We start from the raw sequence: 7730 nt of genomic DNA on the forward strand, positions 1-7730 counted from the left end.
CTCTATTCATCTTACGCACTGATGGGATACACACACCAAAGGGCCTGTTAAAGGTCCAGCAGGGAGAAAATGAAACTTTGAAGTCTTTTGTAAATCGATGGCAGGCGGCTACCGCTAAATGCCGGGACCTTAATAAGGAACTGGCTGAGCTGGCTTTCAGGAGGGGCTAAAGACGCGGAGAATTTCTCTACGGGATCAACCATAATCCTCCAGCTAACTACGACGAGTTGATGGCCACTGCCATCAAACACGCCCAGGCCGAATTTGAAACATACGGGGACACCCCCAGACCAGAGCTAAGATTTTCCACACCAGCCTCGACGGTCAGGGATGAGCCACGAAAGAGGGAGTGGGTCCATAGTCATGACAGGTCACCCCATACCTCGAACAAAAGAAGCAAAGAGTCCTCGTCCAGGTCTAACAGTTACGAGACCACTCACCCTCACCGGGAGCCGAGGGTACAGCAGGCCCCGCGGATACCACCACCACCCCGGTATGAGGTGTTCACAATCCTCAACGCTTCAAACAAGACTATTTGGAACGAAAACAAGGATGAAATACAGGGACCACCCCCAAGGAAATTCCCGAAGAGTAAACGTACCCATCAAGATACCGGAAAATTCTGCACTTATCATGAGGATGCTGGACACAATACCAATCTCTGCGTTGCTTTAAAAAATACAATCGAGTCCCTCATCCAAAGGGGCAAGCTTCAACGATACCTACCTGCTAAGGAGATAGGAGCTATAGACGTGTACGGCCAGATCTTCACGATTCACGGACTACACAAACCTCAACCGAGCGTGCCCTAAGGATAGCTTCCCGCTCCCGCGAATTGACCAATTAATCGACTCCACGGCTGGGTACCGGTTACTTAGTTTCATGGATGCGTTCAGTGGGTACAACCAAATTCGAATGAACCCGACAGACGAGGAGCACACTGCCTTTACCACAGACAAAGGTCTCTATTGCTACCAGGTCATGCCTTTTGGGTTAAAGAATGCAGGTGCCACTTATCAGCGACTTGTCAACTCCATGTTTGAGGAGGTTATTGGTACTATCATGGAGGTATACGTGGACGATATGCTGGTAAAAAGTTTAACTCCGGAGGATCACGTAACCAACTTATCAATCGTCTTCACCATCATATTGCGCAATGGTATGCGGCTTAACCCACAGAAGTGCATCTTCGGGGTCGAGGTAGGAAAGTTTCTCGGGTACATCATTAGCCACAGGGGAATTGAGGCCAATCCGGAGAAGGTGCAGGCTATATTAGACATGGTATCCCCAACCTACCGGAACGAGGTCCAATCTCTTACAGGCAAGGTGGCCGCCCTGTCAAGATTCATCTCCAGGCTGACGGACAAGTGTACTCCTTTCTTCAAGTTGCTAAAAACCCAGCACGTCGAGGTAATAGCCTGGACAGCTAAGCACGAGGCTGCTTTTCTTGGCTTGAAGGCATACTTATCAGAGGTACCTCTACTCTACAAACCTGTTCCAGGAGAAATGCTCTACATATATCTGGCGGCATCTTCAACAGCTGTGAGCTCAGTTCTGATTAGGAAGGACTCCGATTGCGAGTACCCAGTGCACTATGCTGGAAAAGGTTACACTGGTGCAGAATCCAGGTACCCGGACATTGAAAAAATGGCATTGGCCCTCCTGGTATCAGCCCGGAAGCTTAGACATTACTTCCAAGCACACTCAATCACCGTTTTCACTAATCACCCATTGAGGCAGGTTTTGCAGAAACCAGAGACATCGGGCAGGTTAATTAAATGGGTCATCGAGCTGGGGGGTTCGATATCAAGTACCAGCCCCGGACAGCTATTAAGGGCCAGACAGCGGCAGATTTTATTTCTGAGTCAATTCCCTCCCATAACCCACCCTTGGAATCACCTGAACTACTAGCCCCAGATCCACCTCCGCCAAGCACTTGGCGATTATACGTTGATGGCGCGTCCAACAAGAAAACCAGTGGAGCTGGTATCCTGCTAATTAGCCCGGACGATCAAGTCTACGAGTACGCCCTCAAATTTGCCTTCAAGGCATCCAACAATGCCGCAGAGTACGAGGCACTCATAGCAGGTCTGCAGATCGCTCGGGAAGTAGGGGTGCAGCACCTTAGTATCTTCAGTGATTCTCAGTTAGTCGTAAACCAGGTCAGCGGTAACTTCGAGGCAAAGGAGCCCCACATGTCCTCTTACCAGGCCTTAGCTCGGGCATTAGTTCAGAGATTTACCTCCTACATTTTTACCCAAATACCGAGGGTAGAAAACGACAAGGCAGACGCCCTTGCTAAGCTTGCATCAACTTCTCCAAGTCCTACCTATGGGGCCACTAAGGTCGAAATACTCGAAAGACCTAGCACTTCTAAAACGGTGTCAGAAATATTTACGGTGGATCACACAGCTTCATGGATGGACCCAATTTTGAAATACATGGTCGACGGCCTAGCACCGAACGATAAGGTCGAGGCCAGAAGACTACAGTTAAGATCAGCTCGATACACGATCATGAATGGCAAATTGTACAGAAGAGGCCACTGCTTTCCCAATCTGAAGTGTGTAACACCGAAGGAAGGTCACAAAATAATGAAGGACATACACGCTGGTGTATGCGGTAACCATGCCGGAGCCCGATCTCTTGCACATAAGACCCTAAGGGCAGGATATTTCTGGCCAACCATGTCGGCCCTAGCCCAAACAATATCCAGTTCTTGCCACAAGTGCCAAATGTATGCAAATATCCCAAGGGCACCGCCCATTGCCCTCTCCATCCTCCTTGCACCATGGCCGTTCTGTCAGTGGGGTTTGGACTTGATTGGTAAACTTCCCACAGCAGTGGGACAGTTCAAATACGCCATTGTCGCTGTGGACTACCAAACAAAGTGGGTGGAGGCAGAACCTCTCGTCACTATCACCACGGAAAAGGTCAAAAACTTCCTATGGAAGAACATCTACTGCAGGTTTGGAGTCCCGGACACCATAGTCACCGACAATGGTACCCAGTTTGACAATGATGAGTTGAGGGCTTACACAGAGAACTTGGACACCAAGATCCTCTATGCTTCCCCGGCTCACCCCTAGACCAACGGTCAGGTCGAGGCTGTCAACAAGATAATCAAGAAAATACTGAAGAAGAAGCTTGACGAAGCCAAGGGTCTTTGGGCTACTAAACTACCGGAGGTTTTGTGGGCTATCAGGACCACGACAACGGAGGCCACCGGAGAGACCCCTTTCTGCATGGCTTTCGGATCAGAAGCAGTACTCCCTATTGAAACACAAATCCAGAGTCCCCGGATCGAATACTTCGATGCGGGTACCAACTCAGAAGGCCTACACCTCGATGCTGATTTACTCGAGGAACGAAGGGATGTGGCACACATGCATAACTTGGCAAACAAGCGGAGGATAGCTCATTATTATGATGCCAAGGTGTAATCCCGGACACTGAAGTTGGGGGACTGGGTCATGAATCAAGTCTACCCAGAGCCCCGGGGACTGGATCCATCCTGGACAGGCCCTTACGAGATCATTGAAGAGGTAGGCCCCGCAACCTTTTTCATCCGGGACATGAACGGGGTCGTTTCCAGGCATCCATGGAATACCCAGCGTCTGCGGTACTATTACAAGTAGCTCCGGGAGCATCTTGTCCTAGCTTTTGCTTTTTGACCATACAGCTATGGCAAGCTACCCATCAGGTACTCATTCTGTATTTAACCACCATGTGGTATTTGAATGGAAAAATGAATTATTCAGACCATTTCTAGCATTTTTTTTACCTACCCCGGACATTCCCGGACATAGCTACTGTCAGTTACTCTATTCCGGTAATAAGTGATGCAAGCAAATGCTTAAGGTACGAAATCCTAGAAATTTTAATTCCTTTCCAATTCCCATTCAAATTCAAAAATTTCCATTCACAAAAAGCCTGGACTACCAGGCACAGGAATTAGACAATTGTTCAAAACGGATAATTTCTACACACAAAAAAAAAAAAAAAAAAAAAAATTTGTAACTACTGCTCGGCACCGGTACTCTGGGATCCACCGGCACCAGACTTGACCGCCGCGTCCTGATCTTTCTTCCTTTTCTCAAGAAGACCCCGCCTGAATTTGGCTTCATTCAAGTACCCGGCCGCCACCCACTCCTTGAACTTCATGATGACAGCCTTATCTTGAGCAGCAGTTAGCATAGCAATGAGCTCTTGGGAGGACTTGTACTCCTCCACGGCCTCGTGCTTCTCCATGGGAAGGCGATCCTCCAGGTAGTCTGCCTTCTCCTTCCATGACATGGCAGACTCTGCAGCCTTTTTTTCAGAGTCCCGAGCACTTTTCACCTCTTCCCGCGCCTCAGAGATTTCACCCTCAAGCTCCACGATTCGCTGCTTAGCCGCGTCCATCTCAGCAATCATTGAGTCCCGCTCCTTCTCCAGCTTGGCCTTCTCGCCATGCAGATACTTCACCTGCCCGGAGAGATTGCTAACCTCCTCCTTCAGGTGAGTATCTTCCTCGCTGGCATCAATCGGGTACACATTGAAGAGTGCCTGCAAACACACCGATTAAAATATATATACAATAATAATCGGTTGCAAGGGTAAAGCAAAACCATACCCGCATCATGGATTCCCGGGCGAGACGGCGATTCTCTTTGGGTGTATTGTCCTTGGCCCGCACCCGGTCGAGGTCAATGTCCTTCAGGTCACTAAGCATGGACCGCACGAACTTTTCATCAGCAACCCCGTACTCACTCAACAGCTGCTTGATAGGCTTCTTAGGGATTACCGGAATGGCAGGAGACAACAAGCCAAGCGAAGGCGACGACTCTAGTCCCGGGTGATCTTTCTTCTGCCTCTTCGCACCGGATCCCTTAACATCCCGGCCGGTATACGTCACCTCCTGCTTATCACTTCTGTTCCGGTGCCTATGTGATCTTTTCTTCTCACCTGGAAGCAATGCCTCATCGCTCCCAATGGAGAGGGAAGAAATAGACCCGGGGACCGGTACCCTTCCTATCCCGGTATCAGCTATAGTGATGACGTCAGCAGCAGAAGGCTGCACGACTTGGGTCACAGTTGCGTCAGGATCAGGTTCCCCATATCCCGCATCAGTGATCTCCAGTAGGGTCTCTTCAATGGACCGACCCATACCCTTCAACCCTAGGTCGACATCTATATGAAGGGCATCTTCTCCCTAGCCCACCAGCATATCCATCAACTAATCATCATCCATTCTATCCTCCTCTTTGCCTTTCTAGGGTTTCCTCTTCGGCGCTTTCACTGCAATCAGTTCCAAGGTTAGTCAAAGGTAAAAAGGACGAGTGACGTGCAAAAATAAAAAATTTTAAGCCTTACCGGGGAGCCATCCTAGCCCTAGCCTATAAAGTATAGAATGCCGGATGAATCTATAAGAGCTCTTCTCTTTCTCTGTCCAAACAGCATATACCTAGGCTATCCTCTTCCTTTCTACCTCGGATAAAGTATAGGCCTGGTCCCCGATAGCTTGGAAGGTACCGGTCAGTTGCCACTTCTTATTTTTAATTTGCCACCGCCCCCCAGCTAGAAATACTTTATTCCTCCACCTTTTGCTCATCGAGGAAGGCATGTCGGTAACTAGTGGTTCGTAATCCCTAGCGGCAAACGTCACCGTACCCGCACAGGACAGCTTCCTTGAGTACAGGACCTTGTGTACCGCGCGGAATTCATTTACGGAAGGCCACCCTTGTTGGCACAAGTCCCACAAGGCCATCATACTGTATATTTGTCGAATGGCATTCGGGGTCAACTGCCCCGGTGACAGGTTCAGCATCCGCAACAGACATTGTAGGCACCGGGGCAGCGGTAGCGATAACTCTTGGTGGAACTGGTTCTCGTGCAGCGCCACCCACCCCGGGGCAGGATTCGCGACCATCTCTCCATCCTTGAGAGGCCTAAGCTCCACCGCGTCCGGTATTCCCCACTTCAGTCGCATGGCGATGATCTCCTTCATCGTCATACTTCTCCCGGGTTCGTCGCATACGGTCCCGTCCGCAAGTGTATACCTAGGCTTCGGTATGCCCTCAGGAATTGCCACCGTGACTACCGGGGCCTCCGCAGATCCACCCTCACTCTCACCCTCGTCGGACTCCTCACTGCTCTCCGAGAACACCCCAGTCGAGGATCCGGTATTCTCTGCTAATTGATCTACTAGGGTTAAGTACCGATCGATACCCACTTTAGCTTGCCTGGGAGAGGACTGGTACGACGATCCCGTATCCCCACCCCTGGTTTCTGATTCCATCCTAACTACGATACCGGGGACCTCAAAACTTGCTATATTTGGAATCAGAAGCACAAGGGTTAGCCTAACCAGATCTAAGACCATTTTGAAGCGCGGATTACTCCCCACTTCAAGCAAAACCCAGAAATTCCCAGAAATTCAAAACAAAACCCAGAGAATGGAACAAACCCAAAAATCTAAAACAATAAGCAAAACCCACACTAAGTATTGTTCGTGTTCTTTCTTTACGCAAACAACACAGAAGGGCAAAACCCACAACAGAAAACATCCATGACAGAAGCAGAAACGAGAAACCAGACAAAATCATACAAACAAGGCGAGAGATCTAACCTCTTCTTCAACAGGCAATCGATCGATCACTCAGCAAGCATGCACACTTCTCCCTTGTCTCTCCCTTTTCCCCGCTGCAAATCTTCAAGGTTTTCTGAGCTTTTTCTCGAAAGTGAAGGGAAACAATCGGTTTCCCTCTTAAATTCAATCTCCAAAGCATCAGGGCTGTTGAAACCGAAAAGCCCTCAACCACAGGATCGCTACACGTGTCCCACGCCTCTCCCCATTTCTGGAGAATGGCAGATGAGAGGACGGGCATTTATTGCACAACCCTGTCTGCCCTACGTGGCTGACATGCACCGCTTACCCCATCGGGTATCAGAACCAAGTTCTCTCTCTACCCCATCGGGTATCAGAGCCAAGTCCTCTCTTTACCCCATTGGGTACCGGAGGCTCAAAATTCTCTACCCCATCGGGTATCAGAGCCAAGTCCTCTCTTTACCCCATTGGGTATCGGAGGCTCAAAATTCTCTACACCATCGGGTATCAGAGCCAAGTTCTCTCTCTACCCAATTGGGTACCGGAGGCTCAAAATTCTCTACCCCATCGGGTATCAGAGCCAAGTTCTCTCTTTACCCCATTGGGTACCGGAGGCTCAAAATTCTCTACCTCATCGGGTATCAGAGCCAAGTCCTCTCTTTACCCCATTGGGTACCGGAGGCTCAAAATTCTCTACCCCATCGGGTATCAGATCCAAGTTCTCTCTCTACCCCATTGGGTACCGGAGGCTCAAAATTCTCTACTCCATCGGGTATCAAAGCCAAGTTCTCTCTCTACCCCATTGGGTACCGGAATTCTCTACCCCATCGGGTATCAGATCCAAGTTGCTCAAAATTCTCTACCCCATCGGGTATCAGAGCCAAGTCCTCTCTTTACCCCATTGGGTACCGGAGGCTCAAAATTCTCTACCCCATCGGGTATCAGAGCCAAGTCCTCTCTTTACCCCATTGGGTACCGGAGGCTCAAAATTCTCTACCCCATTGGGTATCAGATCCAAGTTCTCTCTCTACCCCATTGGGTACCGGAGGCTCAAATTCTCCACCCCATCGGGTATCAGAGCCAAGTCCTCTCTCCACCCCATTGGGTACCGGAGACTCAACCCTCATCCTATCCCAGAGCG

Source organism: Rosa chinensis, chromosome 7 (genome assembly GCF_002994745.2).
Source record: "Rosa chinensis cultivar Old Blush chromosome 7, RchiOBHm-V2, whole genome shotgun sequence".
NCBI lineage: Eukaryota > Viridiplantae > Streptophyta > Magnoliopsida > Rosales > Rosaceae > Rosa > Rosa chinensis.